The sequence below is a fragment of the Dermacentor albipictus genome, chromosome 10 (genome assembly GCF_038994185.2).
Source record: "Dermacentor albipictus isolate Rhodes 1998 colony chromosome 10, USDA_Dalb.pri_finalv2, whole genome shotgun sequence".
Lineage (NCBI taxonomy): Eukaryota > Metazoa > Arthropoda > Arachnida > Ixodida > Ixodidae > Dermacentor > Dermacentor albipictus.
Window position 1 is genome coordinate 89,317,842 of NC_091830.1, and position 16,562 is coordinate 89,334,403.

General features: G+C 47.0%; 1 long non-coding RNA gene across 1 annotated transcript; it reads left to right on the plus strand.

Moving 5' to 3' along the window:
* The first annotated feature begins 3,161 nt into the window (after window positions 1–3,161).
* On the plus strand, window positions 3,162–14,600 carry LOC139050692 (uncharacterized). The gene is made up of 3 exons (XR_011509017.1): window positions 3,162–3,230; window positions 4,158–4,293; window positions 14,471–14,600. It is a non-coding gene; the product is annotated as an uncharacterized lncRNA (long non-coding RNA).
* Window positions 14,601–16,562: the final 1,962 nt, after the last annotated feature.

Here is a 16,562-nt window from a genome sequence, read left to right on the forward strand (position 1 = left end):
TTTAAATATACGCATAAGTCACCAATAAATCTACGTACCTAAGAAAAAGTCACTATATATAATGCGTCAAACAAGGCAAATAAACAGGTTCCGCAACCACAGATTCACAGATCACAGCACCCCCCCCCCCCTCCCTCCACTCCCAAAATGTATCGCGTGCGGCGGAAGGCGGCGCGCTTCCTCCCCGCTTTTCTCCCTTGCGCACACAAGACTCAGCCACCATCGTCGGCTCACCCCCTCCCCTTCCCCCCTGCACGTTTTCACTCGCACATAGAGCATGCGGCACGCGGTCACGATGTTATCGCCCTTGGCCGTTATTTATACGGAACATGAGGGCAACGACAGAAATGCGCCTGGATTCTTCATAGAGCTGCTATCGCAATAATAAAATAGTATCCGGCAACTGAAGCGTCCCGTCGCACATTACTTTCCGCAAAAGAAGTAACAAAATCGAACTTTCACCAGGCGAAAATTCGCTGCGCCGCAACAATGTCTTCTTTTTTTTTTTTTGTGGGCGCGCCGCGGGGGACGGCGAAATAGAATAACACAAATGAAAGCATGTTGGCTGCAATCGAATGCCTACTTTGGGCACCTAGTGTGGCTACCGAAGGAATATCGAAGAAAACGTGTGACGCTTGGTCCACAGAAAACCATACGCGTACTGCTCGGCATCCTACACCAACGAGACAAAATTTTCCGGAGAGGTCGCGCTCAAGCGAGCGCGTTGCAATCCATCGAGTCCCCGCAGTGCTGGCGGCGAGCGACTATGCATTGTTTCTTTTTCTCGTCTGCTAGCCAGAAAGCGTCCAAAACTCTGCCAGGCGAAAATGCAGTCGGCCAGAGAAAAACAAGCGCGCACCCAAGTGGGCCGCGCGGTTATCGATGCAGCACGAGAAAAACGCATGCGCTCTGGCTGGATCGGCAGCCCGCGGGTTGGGAGAAAAAAAAAGAAAAAGAAAAGAGAAAGAGGCTCAACATATCCTCGCGAATAAAAGTCTAGGTAGAAAAATGAATAAGACCTTAGTTACAATGGTGGCTTTAGTGTCTTGACATGGATGCTTTGGCGCAGGTGAAAAAAAAATGTTTATATTCCTTTCTGTGACCTGACGGCACAAATGAACCACCACAACGCTTTGTCTCATCTGACCTCGCTGCGTGCTTTGTCAACTTGTCTGATAGTATGTTGATTTAGCTTGTCTCGATGTATGGCCCGATGTACGACTTTAGAAAAGTCGATGCACCTTTGGCGTCAAATGTTTACAACAGCATTAAACCCAAGAAGTTGCGGAATTGAAAATCTAAAGCACGACTTTGAAAATTTCAATGGACCTTTCGCATCAAAATGTTATGAGAACTTTATACCCACAACGTTTCAGAATTGAAATCCAAGCGCTCCGTAGATTCCGCGGCCTCCGCGAGATGCCGAGACGAGCCCACTCGCCTTCGAACGCCATTGAAATTTTGTGCCCGGTGGGGCTCCTTGCGTTACGATATGTGACTCCCGATGCATGGGCGTTGCCCCGAAATCCAGCCCGATTTAGCAATGTTCGCGCTAAAATGTCTTTTCGAGCGTGAATTAAGGACATTCTAGACAAAATCGAGCATGATTTCTGGCGCCGGGAGTTGTTTTGGTCGGCGGCACATGACAGCACGAAACATTTCGGGGGGGGGGGGGGCTGAAGCCCCATAAGCCCCCCCCCCTGACTACGCCCCTGTCTTATAAGTATACTACTCCGCATGCCCCAATGTAATTCGCTGGTAGCACACATCCTTACACCCACTTAATGATTCAGACTGTGCTGGATGAACGGGATTTATGTAAAATGTAGCAAAAATATTTGCGTATCACAAGAAGTGGTAATATACATTCTGGCAGAATATAACACAAAGATTCCTTGTGGGTCAGGCGGGGCCATGCATTCTCGGACACACAGTTGCTGCTGAAAAGCCTAGCCAGCAGTGTTACAGACCGGGATTTGGGACTGTCTCATGAGCTGTGACTCAGAAGTGGTGAAATGACTTGATGGACCTAACCGCCGGCCATAAATATCGTATTCGCGCAAGTGCAATAGGAAATTATGTCACTTCATCTTATATTGGGTGTGGCATCGGTAGCCCTTTATTTTTTCTGCCCACGGTATACTGTGTTTTTCGCGCATAGAAGAGTCGTATGGTGTTTTGCACTGGTCGATCTGGAGCAGCTGCCGAAATCCTCGAGCGAGCGCTCGGGTTTCGAAAATGCGAATCGCCCAGCGGAGCACAAAATCGCTCCGCGGGAGATCACACAGGAAGTCTGCGTACACGTGACACAAACCGCTTTCGCAAACTATGCCTGACTTCCGCTCTGTACGTTTCCACGGCAAGCAAAGCCGCCACCCCACGTGCGTAGTTTGACCGCGGCTGTCGCAGAGTCCGTCATTTCCATGTCGCGCCCGCAAGGATTGTGCATGGACAACGCGCATAGAAGGCTTCGCACAGCACCTGCGTCACCTCGTAATCGCTGTCGTCCGAGATCTCATCGCTAAACGCAAGCTCTGCAGCAGCACCGAACGCCACCGTTTTGTCAAGCAACACAATCTTGTGCGTATCAATCGGGTAGCGATGTCGCTTGAAGACGGCAGTGACGCGAGCTGTTTCCTCCCGAATCCGCGTCTCGGTGGCGGAGCAAGTGAAAGCGATCCAATGCGGAGCGAGTTGATCCGAAAAGACCAGAGGAAAGCGCGAACCCGCTCCAGATCACTCAGTGAAATTTGGTTTCGTTGCCAGTGAGCAAGAAATCCTGCTCCAAATCGAGCATTGAGAAACGCCGTTTGAGCATTGAGAAACTCCTAAAGCTGGAACCGCATGGCGCGTTTTTCGCGAGCGAAAAACGCGACGGGTGGCAAACGCCCGCGTTGCCGCCGACGCGCGAGCACCACCTGAACATCGCCCCCGAGTGCTCCGTGGTCTCTGCGCATGCGTTAGCTGAGAGAAGGTGAGAAAGGAGGACAAATTGACTTTACCGGATGTGACGTCACATTGTTGTTTGTTTTTGCTTTTCTGAAATAACTACTCTCGAACTCAGACGCATGGCTTGCGTCTCGTTCGCGCGCGTACATATGGCTGTGGTCCGCTTTTAGTTTTTGGCGAATGCTTATAGAAGCTTCAAGTTGCGGACATTGCGGTGGGCCAGGGCTTGATGACATTTGTTGCCCAGCTGATGGTGCTACCGCGACGTACTTGGAGCAACGGTAAGTGTTGTGCGATTACCCGTTCTCTTGCTGACACGTAAAAAACCGGTTGCGCATTCGAGCTGTGGTCGATGTGATCTCGAAATTCGAAGGAACACGAAACGGTTGTCGCAGGTCCCGCAGTGATCGCAGTATAATTTATTCGGTCGTGCCTTCAACACTGCAGTTCCTACGCGTTGCACCGATGTAAAAAAATTAACAAAAAAAACAGCGACATCTTCCACGCGCCAAAAATGCATGCACTCAACTAGCGTGGATGTCGTCCTATGATGTTTATCGCGTTCTTAAGTCTATTTTTCTCCATCTCTATAGGATGACTACGCTATGCCCTTATTTACCCATGCAGCGCAGTGCTGCATTTAATTAACTTTCTCACTGCTGACCGCGGTATGGGCGTCAGAGGCTTTCATTCGTTGCAGTGAGATAACGAAAGCGTATTTCCTTCACTTGAAGCTTCTTAGTAGCTCCTTTGCGAGCCGTGGAGTTAAATCATACAATGCGTACGTTGTGAGCGAGCTGGTAAACGAAACCACTTTACTGCTGCTGCTACTATCACTTTTACGGGAACTTTCAAAATTAAACATATATATATTAGTATGAATCGGCTCACCAAGCTTTATATGCACGTCCGTTGCTTTCGTTCATAGATCATGTGCGTAGCTTTGCAACCGTGACCGATATTGTAAAAACAGCAAGAAGACAGATGACACAAGTAATGTGTCTGCTTTAATTGTTGTATGTGCTGTTTTTAGAATATCAACCAGCTCCACGCACTCGTGCTGTTTACAGCTAAAACGTGTTTTTTCTTGTTGCATGAGGAGCATTTGCTTCTAATTGTGGCAGTAACGTTGTGAATTGTCCTCGGCCCAGATCGCTGACTGTGTGCAAATTTGTCTAATTTGTTTCACTTTACTGCTGTCTTTACAGCTTCTGCTTATTTCCTCTGCCTGCACCTTATATTTGTTGTGTTTATTGAGACCTGGCCTGTCTCTGCTTCGTTGAAGACAAATGGACACAAGTACGGGTCGCAGTTGGTTTGTTTGGTTTGCTCAGTCTGAGCGTGGTATGTATATCCATTTGCTAAAAGGGTATGCTGCTGCATCTAATGCAGGTACTGCTTATATAAAGGTAGATTTAATTAGTAGTGGTTTGAGTGATGTATGACACCAGAGAGTTATTGTTCTAGAAAGGTGACAAAGCTGGTCCACAAATTTAAGGTATGGAGATGCTTAACCATGTAAGTGTTCTAAGTTGCTGTGAAGTATTACACACATTTAAAATTTCAGTTGCAAAAGACATAGTAGACGAATCCAGAAGATTTGCTGCCAGATGTCTTGAGACAATACATTGTAGAGAAAGCATTATAGTGTCAACTGCCAATGATTGTCGTCAGCTCTAACCCATTTTTCTATATAGCCACTGTTGCTTCATAGTCTGTTGCCATCACATGCTTGTTATAAACAAAAAATTGAGCTGCGTGATTCCCCTGATTTTTCTCGCTCATAAGCTACAAATGTTTTGATTTTGGCTGCCTTGGTGCCTCATGGTAGAAAACAAGTGTTTATTAGCCACTTGCCAGCTTCTAAGATCATGTGCTTTGTAATGTGGGTGTTTTAAAGCATACTTAACATCTGCCATCATGACTGTGAGTGCTGCTGCCCAGCACTCTTAGGGCTATGCTTAGTACACATGCGCAGCTATCCAAGAAAATTGACATCGGGACAACTGCCGTTAAAGCTCACTTGGTAGAGCATTGCAAGCACAATGCAGAAAACGTGGGTTCAGCTTCGTTGTCTCTTGTGCAAAGCATTATCATGATCTGTCTCCTGGCTTCTTCGTACATCCAGTCAGATTGGCTCAATAATAGTAACGTGCCTGATGGTGGGTCCTTAGTGCAGCAGCCCAATTCTTTACCCGTTAGGCTACAGATGCATGCATAGCGCACCAGATTAATCTCACTGGTTCTCTCATAGCAGCTGATTCTTTCAGATGTTATGTGACACAGAGTTTGGGATTCTCCCGTTTCAGCTCAGATGCAACATAAAGCAGACGTGTCTATTTTGGTGAGAAGTTGTGTGTGCAGTTGTTTTGGTTTCTCTGTGTTGACTTATTGTGCCTTGTATTTCATGTGGTGTTAGGCATTACCTCAATTGCAGCTTCAATGCTGTGCCCATAAAAACAGTTGTAGGTAGGTGCTCAGGAGTAATGGGAAGCTCATTCTTCCTAATTCTCTCTTGCATACAGCAGGTAGTGCGTCCAGTTTAGTGCCACGCACCTGTGTGGGGCATTTCCTTGTTCTTATTCTGCTGATGTGTTGTACATAGGGGGAAGTCAGTCCTCTACATCATGGTTGTCAGTGCCGCTGAATACAGTGCAGTCTCAGCCTCGCTGCCTTGAAATGTCATAAGAGGTGACGTCTGGGCGTAAGGTAGCATCTTGCTGTCCCTTGTCATTGGGCATAGCCAAGGTTGTGGTTGTGCAACCCAAGGATCCTGGAGAAGGAGCAAAAACTTTTATTGAGCTCTAGAAAAAGTGAATGAATTTCGCGGAGTCAGATGGTGTCTTCCATCTTTTTAGCTATAACCCTCTGCCTCTAGTCCAGGGCTCCGCTGGATGCCGCTGCCAGCTGGGCCCGTCGGATCAGCCCTAGTTGGATGTCCTGACGGTCGCTAGAGACCATTCCTTTCCATTGCTCCGCACTCGGGTTTGGTGCCGCGTTTGTTTTCTGGCAGGCCCACGTTATACGGTAGAGCGTGGGTGTTTCCTGGCACCATGGGTATTTGTCAGTGTACTGTGTGGGTTGTATTTTACTGAGTGTATTTAAGTTCGTATATGCACCCGTCTGTAGCAGCCTCCAAGCTGTGGATTCCTCTCTAGTGAGAGAGCTATGCAGTGGGGGTACCGCTTCCTGCTGCCCTTATAGTGGTTTAGGATAGCCGAGTATTCTCTGGGGACTGGCTCAGTTTCCTCGAGGTCATTGGTGGAGGGTGCTCGGTATGCTGTGTATTCTCGAGCTACCCTGTCAACCTCACGGTTGCCTTCCACGTCCGTGTGACCCGGCGTCCACACTATCGTGTGTCTAATTGGTTGTTTTTTTCTGGGTTTTGTGTGTGGTGATCTTCAGAGCGAAGTATGTGGAGCGCTCTGACCTATTCTGCCTAACATGTAGTTTCGGCATGCTGTTTGGGAGTTGGTTAGTATTGTTAAAAACCGCCTAGTCCGATAGCCCTCCGCTGCCACTAGAGAGATGGCCGCTTCTTCAGCCTCGACTACCGTACAGTCCCGTAGAGATGCGCTGACGATTTCTCGCATGTCCTAGTTTATGCATTTGTACATAGCCACCCACTTTTCAACATCGGCGCCATCGGTACCGCAGAAACTTCCAGGATCCTTATTTATAACCCCAACGCAGTAGCGGCGGTGATAAATAAGGATCATGGAACTTTCTGCGGTACCGATGGCGCCGATGTTGAAGAGTCGGTGGCTATGTACGAACACATGAGTGGAATCAACAGATGGGACCCTACGCGTATGCTAGTTAACCTGTTGTTCTACCTAAGAGGCATGGCAAAAGTGTGGTACGAAAACCATGAAGAGGAGCTAACAAGCTGGGACCAACGCAAAGAGAAGTTGACAGAGTTGTTTGGCAAACCAGCCGGCCGTAAAATTGATGCAAAACAGGAACTGGCCTCCTGTGCCCAATCCCCCATGGAGTCCTATCTCTTGTACATCCAGGACATGCTGGCACTTTGTCGTAAAGCAAACCCGATCACAACATAACAGAAGCTGAGAAGGTCGGGCATGTGCTTAAAGGCATTGCTGACGATGCCTTTAATCTGCTCATGTTCCGAAGCTGCCCTACAGTTGATGTTATCTTTAAAGAGTGACGAGAATTCCAGCAGGCCAAAAGCCGATGCGTCTTGCAACCATTCGCCAGACTTCCTACTACTCCTGCAATGCAGACGTGTGAAGATCAACCCACACAGCAGCATGCACCGCCATCGGAGGACGTGGTGTGAATCGTTGACATGAACTGGATGTGATGGCGTCTGCATTTCTGTTTGCGTATCCCTGATGCTACATTTTCAGTCCCCTTCTCACAAGCCATCATTCACCAGGAACTTGAAAACATTGGTTTATGTTCTGTCTGTGCTCTTGTCAACACCAGAGCTAACAAACACCCTTCTACTATTTTTGCTCCATCCCGACACTTCTCTCCGTGTTATCGCAACCCGACTGAGTGGAGAACTGCGGACGACCAGCCGATATGTTTCATCTGCCGCTGCATTGGTCATGTCGCCTGATACTGTCGCAACTCGTCGCCCTTAACACTTTGCACGCCGACCAACCTGAGCCGTTTTGATGAAAATGTTTCGCCCACCGCTGAATCTAACAGCGCCAACTCTGCTAGGAACATGTGGTACAGTTGCTCACCATCATCGCACGGACACCAGTCTCGTTCACCGCAAACATGTTGCCCATCTTCCTGTTCGCTGCAACCATGTCGCCTTTCGTCCCCTGTGGCGTTTGGCCACACCCGTTCGTAAAACTATGAAATGCAGCCCTCGGAGGTGGTGCTGCATTGCCTAATGCTGCAGCAAATCCTCTGTCTATGCCCACAAGAAGAAGTGTAATTGGCGTTAAAATAGACAGCATAGCTGTCCAAGCACTCATTAACAGTGGAGCCCACATATCCGTGATGAGTGCTAGCCCGCGTAGACGTTTAAAGAAGTTCCTCACCCCAGCAGCTGCCCGAGTGCTTCATATGACTAACAGTGGCATGCTGGTTGTTGGAATGTGTACTGCAAGTATAGCTGGCCGCCCTAGTTCTGTTCTCTTTGCTGTGATCGTCTTCCCTCATAACGTTATCCTTGGATTTGACTTTTTATCCACTCATTCTGCTCTCATCAACTTAACGACCGGCGTTCTTCAGTTAGAACTGCCTCAACTAGCCGATGCTCCGAGCACCGCCTCCCCGCACTTGTGCTCACTTCACGATGTGCGTCTGTCACCCGATGCAGTTACTTAGGTCACTTTGACCGCCCAGCCACAGGTTCCTGATGGTGAATATGTTCTTTGCCCCATCATCGATGTGCTTTGAACCAGTCACGGTTACTAATAACGACATCGTTTTACCGCTTCTGAATTTCAGCCTGTGCCCTGAAGTGATTCCAGCCAGCATTTTCTTGGACAGCGTTTCTAGTGGTTCTGAATTTGATGTTGAGAGTCTGTATTCTGAGAAGGGCTTATAGTGCCAATTGCAGCTCCCAGCTCTGGTTCATTAATGGACGACTTTGCAAAAATGACTGCACTTAACCTCACCTCTACACAGGCCAGGTACATACGTCTCCTGCTTGAATCGTACAATGGCATCTTTGATTCAGCTACAGGCCTTTAGGCCGAACATCTGTTGTTCACTACTGTATAAACACTGGAGACACAAATCCTATTTGTCGGCGTCCCTAATGTGCATCGCATGAACATTGAGTCATCCAACCAGAGGTGGGCAAAACGCTCCGCAAGGGGGCCATCTAGCCATCAGCCAGCCCTTGGCCCAACTTCGCCTGTCATCCGTGGGAAAAAAGAGAGATGGTGCCTGGCATTTTTGCGTCAATTATTGCCACTTAAATGAGATCACACGAAAAGATGTCTACCCACTACCATGCATCGATAATGCCTTGGACTGCTTGCACAGTGCTAAATACTTATCGTCCATCGATCTTCGATCCGGCTACTGGCAGATTTCAGTTGATGAAATGGTTGGAGAAGACAGCCGTCATCACGCCGGATGGCTTATATCAGTTCAAAGTCATGCCCTTTGGCCTGTGCAATGCTCCAGCGACATCTGAACGTCTGATGGACTCTCTTCTGCGAGGCTACATATGGACCACCTGTCTTTGTTACCTTGACGAAGCTGTTGTTTTTTCTCCCATGTTTGGCAGCCGACTTACCCGACTCGCTGCCATTATTGCGGTCTTCTTAAAAGCAGACTTCCAACTGAATTCCACGAAGTGTCAATCTGGGCTTCGTCAGATTACAGTGTTGGCACACCTCATTGACGCATCCGGTGTTCAACCAGATTCGGAAAAAGTTCGTGCCATACGCAGTTTCCCTGTGCCACATTCTGCTTCTGACGTGCGCTGCTTCGTCGGCCTGTGTTCTTACTTTCGCCGTTTCGTCAAAAACTTTGCCAACATTGCTCGGCCTTTGACAGATCTTCTAAAGGAGAACACGCCATTCTCATGGGGCCCAGAGCAGGCTCACGCTTTTGCCGCTCTCATCGGGTTTCTGACCACTCCTCCCATACTTGCCCACTTTGATCCATCTGCACCGACCGAAGTCCACGCTGGTGCAAGCGGTCATGGCATCGGCGCTGTTCTCGATCAACAACACAAGGGTACCGAGTGCGTGATAGCTTATGCCAGCTGCCTGCTGTCACCTGCCGAGAGAAATTACCCCATCACCAAGTGGGAGTGCTTCGCTTTAGTTTGGGCTATCGTCACGTTCCGGCCATATTTGTATGGCTGCACATTTTCGATCGTTACAGACCACCATGCACTCTGCCAGCTGTCTTCCCTCCGGGACCCGACAGGACGGCTTGGTCGCTGGGCTTTGTGGCTCCAGGAATTTTCATTTATTGTCAATTACAAGACTGGATGCCTCCACAAGGACACTGACTGCCTCTCGTCACGCCGTGGATCCACTTAATCCTTCTACGCATGATCCGATGACCTGCGTGATGGCGTTCACTGACATGACTGACATGCACGCCGAACAACAACGCGACGAGTCCTTACAGCCCGTCATCGCTGGAATGCAATTACTCCAGCAGCACTGACGGCACATGCCGCATGTTTGTGCCGCACAACGGCATCCTCTACGACAGCACTATCAACGCTGATGGCCCTGAGTTGCTCCTTGTCCCTCCTTTTCATCTGCAATCTGTTGTTCTTGAACGTCACGATGCACCGACGGCGGGACACCTTGGAGTTTTGCGTGCATACGATCACGTACGACACCGGTTCTTCTGGCTGGGTCTCTACTGCTTTCTGCACTCTTATGTCGCAACTTGTGAATTGTGTCAGCGCCGAGAGAAACCTCCTCGACCACCTGTCGGATGACTCCATCCAGTTGAAGTTCCTTCTAAACCACTCTCTCGCTTAGGCCTTGACTTGCCTGGCACTTTTCCAACGACTAGAGTTAACAAGTCAATTGCCGTCGCTACTGATTACACGACACGCTACGCGATAACAAAGGTGTTGCCGACTATAGTTGTGCAACAGACGTTGACTTTCTCCTCCACTGTTGTGAATGTGACCAAGTTCTCGTGGCATTATATTGTAAATACAGTCTTTCTATACTCCCAACATCCCCATAACAGTATGCTTTGCCTCTGGCATGTTCATGATCACCGATGGCATATAAAATAGTGATGCTGACTAAGCTTCGCAAAGAATTAATGTTCCATCTCTTCCTTACAGGCTGCTGTGTTTCAACTAAATCTGCGTTTCCTGTGTCCAGTGGCCTCGTTGCTCAATTAGTGCTTGCCTATTTCTGTTGCACTGCAACCCACTAATGTTAAAATGTGATACTTCTCCTCTTTTCCGTTGTCCTCCTGTCCTTTTACACTGCTGCAAACTTTTAGATTTCGATGCTCGAATGATTAATACAACAATTGATGCTACCATATTATGTGACGACTGTCATGACGGCAATAACTTAAGTGGACCTGAAACTAAATGAAAAAAAAGAAAACAGACATGTGTGAGTAGGAATAACTTGTGACCAAACTGGCTCCATGCTAAACTTTGCCTCAAGGAAATTGGTCTTAAAAGTCTCAAACCCTTTTCGTGCTCTCGTGACTGTCTAATAGACAGTCACGGAAGTTGCACAAAAAGGAGTGCCTTTCTGTTGGAGAACTGTTTTTATCACGAGTATGCTATACAGCACCAGTTGTGCTATGAGCTGGCACAACTGCACATACAAGCTATAGCCTGAACTTTAAAATAATTTCAGATCTATTTGTAAACTTCCCAAGCCACTTCACAACTGCAAGCTGTCTCAGGGTCATGACCTATATTTTGGGGAAGACTAAGAATGCAGCCTGTGACTGAAGTTTCAGTGTTTTGAGCCCACCATTTCGAAATGCTTTTTATGTGCACTCAGTAGGAGACAGTTCTCCAAGCTTCTTGATACGATTTTTAGTGATACTAGAAGCAAAACTTATTAGTTGTATTATACTAAATTTTCATATTTTCTCTAATATACTGTGGTCGCAATAACACCACACTGCTTAAAAGGCATTGAAAATAAAAAAAGCTACTTATTTGCCCTAGTATAATGTAGAAATCGGCATTCTGCAGTCTGAAAAGTGAAAACAAAAAAAAAATTACCGACGATTACGTTACTTCCTAATGCGAAATTTGAGCGCAGCAAATAAGCTGTTTCACCTTTTCGATAGATTGAGGCAAAGAAATCGAGCAACACATGTATGCGCTATCACAGAATTTTTTTTTTATTTTTCACACGTATTTTTTTAACAAAGACTCCACTAACAGTTCTTGACAGTCATGAAGGAAGCTTTGTGGTCGGAGAAATAGACTGATATATGTTCGACTTGGTACACCAATGCTTGATTCTCAAAGACGAGATCTATACAAGTGCCTCGCGAGGTTGTCACAGCCGTGGGACGCGTTACGAGCGAAAGGAACGGGATGTTCTCCCGCATAAGTGTTAGGAAGTTGCTGTTTGTCTTTATGTCAACATTAAAGTCCCCCACTTCTAACATCGGTGTGGATCGATGGACGGTTAATGCGAGTTGCAGGAAGTGCACGACGTCTTTCGTGAGTGCGGTAGCGGACTCACGAAAGCGGTATCAGTCGGTCGCTGCTAGCGCTGGGGGGATGAAAGGGGGGCGGAGCTGGTTACGAGGCCGACGATAACGCCGACGACGACGCGAAACCCAGGAACGGACGCCAAAGAGCCATTTGTGTAGCCAGCCCTCCTCCACAGTCTCTCCTCCTCCCTTCCATCATCCTCCCTCGCCCGGAGAGCCGACAGCGCGCATGCGCGGCGGCGGAGCAGCAGATTCGTCGGCGAGCTGGTTACGAGGCCGACGACGACGCGAAACCCAGGAACGGACGCCAGAGAGCTGCGCTCTAAAACATTATCGTTGCGACATTCACAACCACTTTAGCTGCTCATAAAATCATTGATGTGCATGTAAAGAGCCTCTATGTTGTGTCTGTTAAAAACATGCTCCATCATGCTGCAGCATTATGCACATTAGCTTTGTGTAAAAGCCACAGTTGTTGCAATGTGCTGCACCGCAATGCACCTTGGTTATGTGGAAAAGCTACCATTGTTGCTACGCTCTTTACTGTTATACACGTCAACCTTGTGGCAAAGCCACTGCACTTGCAATGTGCTGCACCTCAAAACGTTTCAGGTATGTGGGAATGCACACTTGCATGTGCTAGATTTGGGCATTTTTAATGCAAATAATTATTTTTTCATACCAAGCACTTTGCAGTAGGCAATTTTACGTCCCGACTCGTTTCGGTCATCTGCATTGAAAACAAAAATATGTTACAGTGACCCCGAACCTGTTTCCCAGCATAACAACATGACGCTCTAGCCATTTGACCACTGTCGTGCACATACTTCTTGCTCCCCAATGCATTGCTGTGTGTATGGGATAGTGCCACGTGTATAACAGTGCATAATACATGTCAGAGCATGTGTGCATATACAAGTTTCTTATCAAACTGTGAGCATGTCAGTCTCTCCCATTCTTTCTTTGTAGCTGGACTTTGAGGTGCTTTGTTAGAATGCACCACCTTTGGGATTCACTCACATTTCCAAGTCCCCCTCACTGTAGCAGCTAGCACAACATGGACACTGTACCTTTATGCTGTAATGTTTCTTCACTGGAGTACAAAAAGGAATCGTGTAGATCCAACATACATGTTAAAAGTGGTTAATGAGAATCTATGAAACATTCAGATTTAATGCATTGTTGCAATCCAAATGATGGAAAGCGTATGTGCGTTGGCAAGCTAGCAGTAGCAGATGTCACAGGCATGTTATGCAGGGAAGCCACCTTATCACCTATAGCTGTTCTCTGTGCAGTGAGGATGAAGGTGACATGTGCTTTAGTGCTTTAGTGTGTTTAGTGAAGAACGTTGACAAGAGGTGTATGCACTGAGACATATGACACTTATCTTAATACTACATGTAAGGCTTGTATACTTGTGTGGCAGCGACACATACCCATTCTATGAAATGGGCCTAGAATAGGCCCGTCCCCATTTGCGCATACTGCATAAGCCAAGTTTTCCACTCGTCAAAACAGCTGCCACCACAGTGTTAGGAAAGAGGCAAAGAAACCATGCCTTTGCATTCATACTCTCCTCACAAAGCTTGTGTCTTATATGCAATCACTCGCCATACACAAACACATTGGTTAACACTGCAATGTTTGGAAGAACCCAAACCAACGCTACATAGCCCTTTACCTGCAACATAAATCCCGACTCTGTCTGGAATCTACATAATGTTTCTTAATTTTTCAGGCATTTGGTGGTAGAGGCCAGTGCATTAGACAGAAATCCTTCTTGACTGCAGCAATGTTCAGAATGTAGTATGAGGTACTCTGTCTGGCTGGAAGTTGAAGATAGAAGTTATATTAGTTGTTAAAATATAGTAGCCAGTATTGAAACTACACATGCACTCAAGGCTGAGCCACATGCGAACACGGAAGAGCAGACAGACACGGTGGTCACTTGAGCTGGCATTGTGTAGCTTTACCAACAAGCCCAGCTGGACACTGAAGTAAGGCATGTTGTTGGGCTAGTCAGCTCGTAGCTTCAGCAAAATTTTAAACTGTGTGAGGAAGACAGGACATGAACAAAAGCATAGATGCATGCGCAAAGTATAGACTTCCAACTGGCTTTGTTTGGTGAAGGCAGAGAGTTTATAAGGTTCTTCAAAATGGCAAAACAAAAAGCATTCGCAAAGAAATTGTGCAAGAGGCAGATATGAAAAATAGCAAGGCCACCTGTGCATCAAGAGTGCAGTAGAGTCCCAAGGTGCCCATCTAAGAATTCTATTTCTTTCCTTGATAGGTATCAAGAAGGTGAGCTAACTTAGTTGTCACAAATTTTAGCGATGTAGAATGCTTTGATGACTTCTCTTTCTGCTTTCGAGCTTGCCTTCGAAAGGAATTTATTCTGTTCCAGATGAGGCAGGCAGCTTTTGCTGTCGCAGCTCCTGCACTGCAAGAGGAGATTCTCAAGGAAAGAATTACTCAGATGGGCACATTAAGACTCTCCTGCACTCTTAATGCATACATGGCCATGATATTTTTCATCACTGCTTCATGCACAAATTACTTGCAATTGCTCCTTGTTTTGCTAATTTGAAGTACCTTATATATTCTCTGCTTTCACGAAATAAAACCAGTTGGAAGCCTGTGCTTTGTGTGCGCCTATGTTTCAGTTCACGTCCTGTTTTCCTTGCGGAGTTTAAAATTTTGCCTAACCAGCTGTATAGCTTGTGTGTACAATGAGTAATCAATATTATGATGACTGCAGCACAGCAATGGTCGAGTGGCATAGTGTAGACATAGTGTAGAGATCGTACTAAGTTAAAAATCTGGAAATGCCATAAATTGTGAAATCAACCCTTATCCCTTGGTTTCCTACAGCTGCAGAGCACTTGACCACTGCAGCAGTCAGGCATGCTGTATATTGACACATGTACTTCTTTATCGGGCGACCACTTCTCGCCGCCTAACAAATTTTATCGCGCAGCGCAGTACGCGTCTGCATGTAAAAGAAGTTTCTGGAAGTTATCGATGGGTTCCATCCACTGTCTTTCACTGCAACTTGTGTTATATGAGTGCATGTGTGCGCGACGTGAATAATGTGAAACTTTGTGAAAGGCACGCGGGTCCCAGCGATTGCTCTGGAACATTCGACGACAGATGTATAAAAGCCGACGTGCTTGACCCGCTCATCAGATTTTCGACGACCGCCGATCGTGTTCGCCGCTACCATCCTTCTTTGAGTGTAGCCTGTTTTTGAGGGCACAAGTTCGCCCAATAAAACGCTCGTTTCATTAATCACAGTTTTGCTGCCCATGTGACAATATTGGGGAGTGCCAGGAATTGAGAGATCGAGACAGGCCGCCACAAGAAGTTCCCTGGGCCAGGTGACAACTCAAATGCATCCAAATATTTCTATATTTCACTATATAAACCTTTGTAGAATGAGGAACTTTTGAAGGGTGAAGTTGTTTCACACAAAAGAAAACTATTACTAAATAGTGACCAGTTTCTTTTGTTTTGTAAGCCAGATTGCATGTATTTGACATTGCTTACTGACTCTTACTTATTCTCGCTGTCCGATACAAGCATATGCACTCACATGTTTTCAAACAATGTGTGGAGCCATGTTTTTTGTGGAATAAAATTGGTCCCAATACAGAGCTTTGTGGCACACCGGATCTTACTAGCAATCACGGAGAAGAAAATTCATTAGTAGTTACAAATTGGTTCGGGTTAGTTAAAAATTTACTAATCCAATTCGTAGTCCTGTCAATACGAAGTTTACTGTCTTTTGTGTATTGGACCAAGCCAATGACCCCTGGCCTGGGCGGGCCCTGGCACTTCACCTAGTGGTGGCCTTTGAAAATAGCAGTGTGGCACCAGTGGTTGCATCAGGATCTAGGCTCATGAAGATAGACAGCAACGTGCACAGGGCAAGGAGTTTGGTGGCCTGGTACTCGTCACAGTTGTGGAGAACACTATAGTTTTGCGAGTCCTAGCCCCTACCTAGGGTACCAGTCTGTGCACTGTGTGTGTGTGTGTGTGTGTGTGTGTATAGGTTGTGCAGGATTGCTCGTTGGCAGCACGTGATCATGCGGCAGCTGACGGGCCTTCTATGTGTTTCGCCCTGGTAGTGCGGTCGTCTTTGTGATTCTAGAGCTGCACTGACATTGCCCAAGAACAGGATGTATCGGCATGGTGCAGAATTGCAGAGTGGGGGTGCTCCATTCTATTCCCACTCCATTCCTTCAGAGTTGTGGTTTATGCGATTCCAGTCCTTATAACTTGTCAGAATTCTGACAGTTGGACCAGTCCCACTGTTTCAGTGGTCAAACTAATCTACTCCAATCCTCCAATTACAGTAAATAAAACGCTTCCCGTATAATTACTTACTACTTGCGCCCCGATGCAGCGATAGCGTAGAGGCAGAGCATCCGCCTCACGTGCAGAAGGACTGTGGTTCAAATCCAGGTGCCACGCAATTTTCCACCGGATAAAAAAAA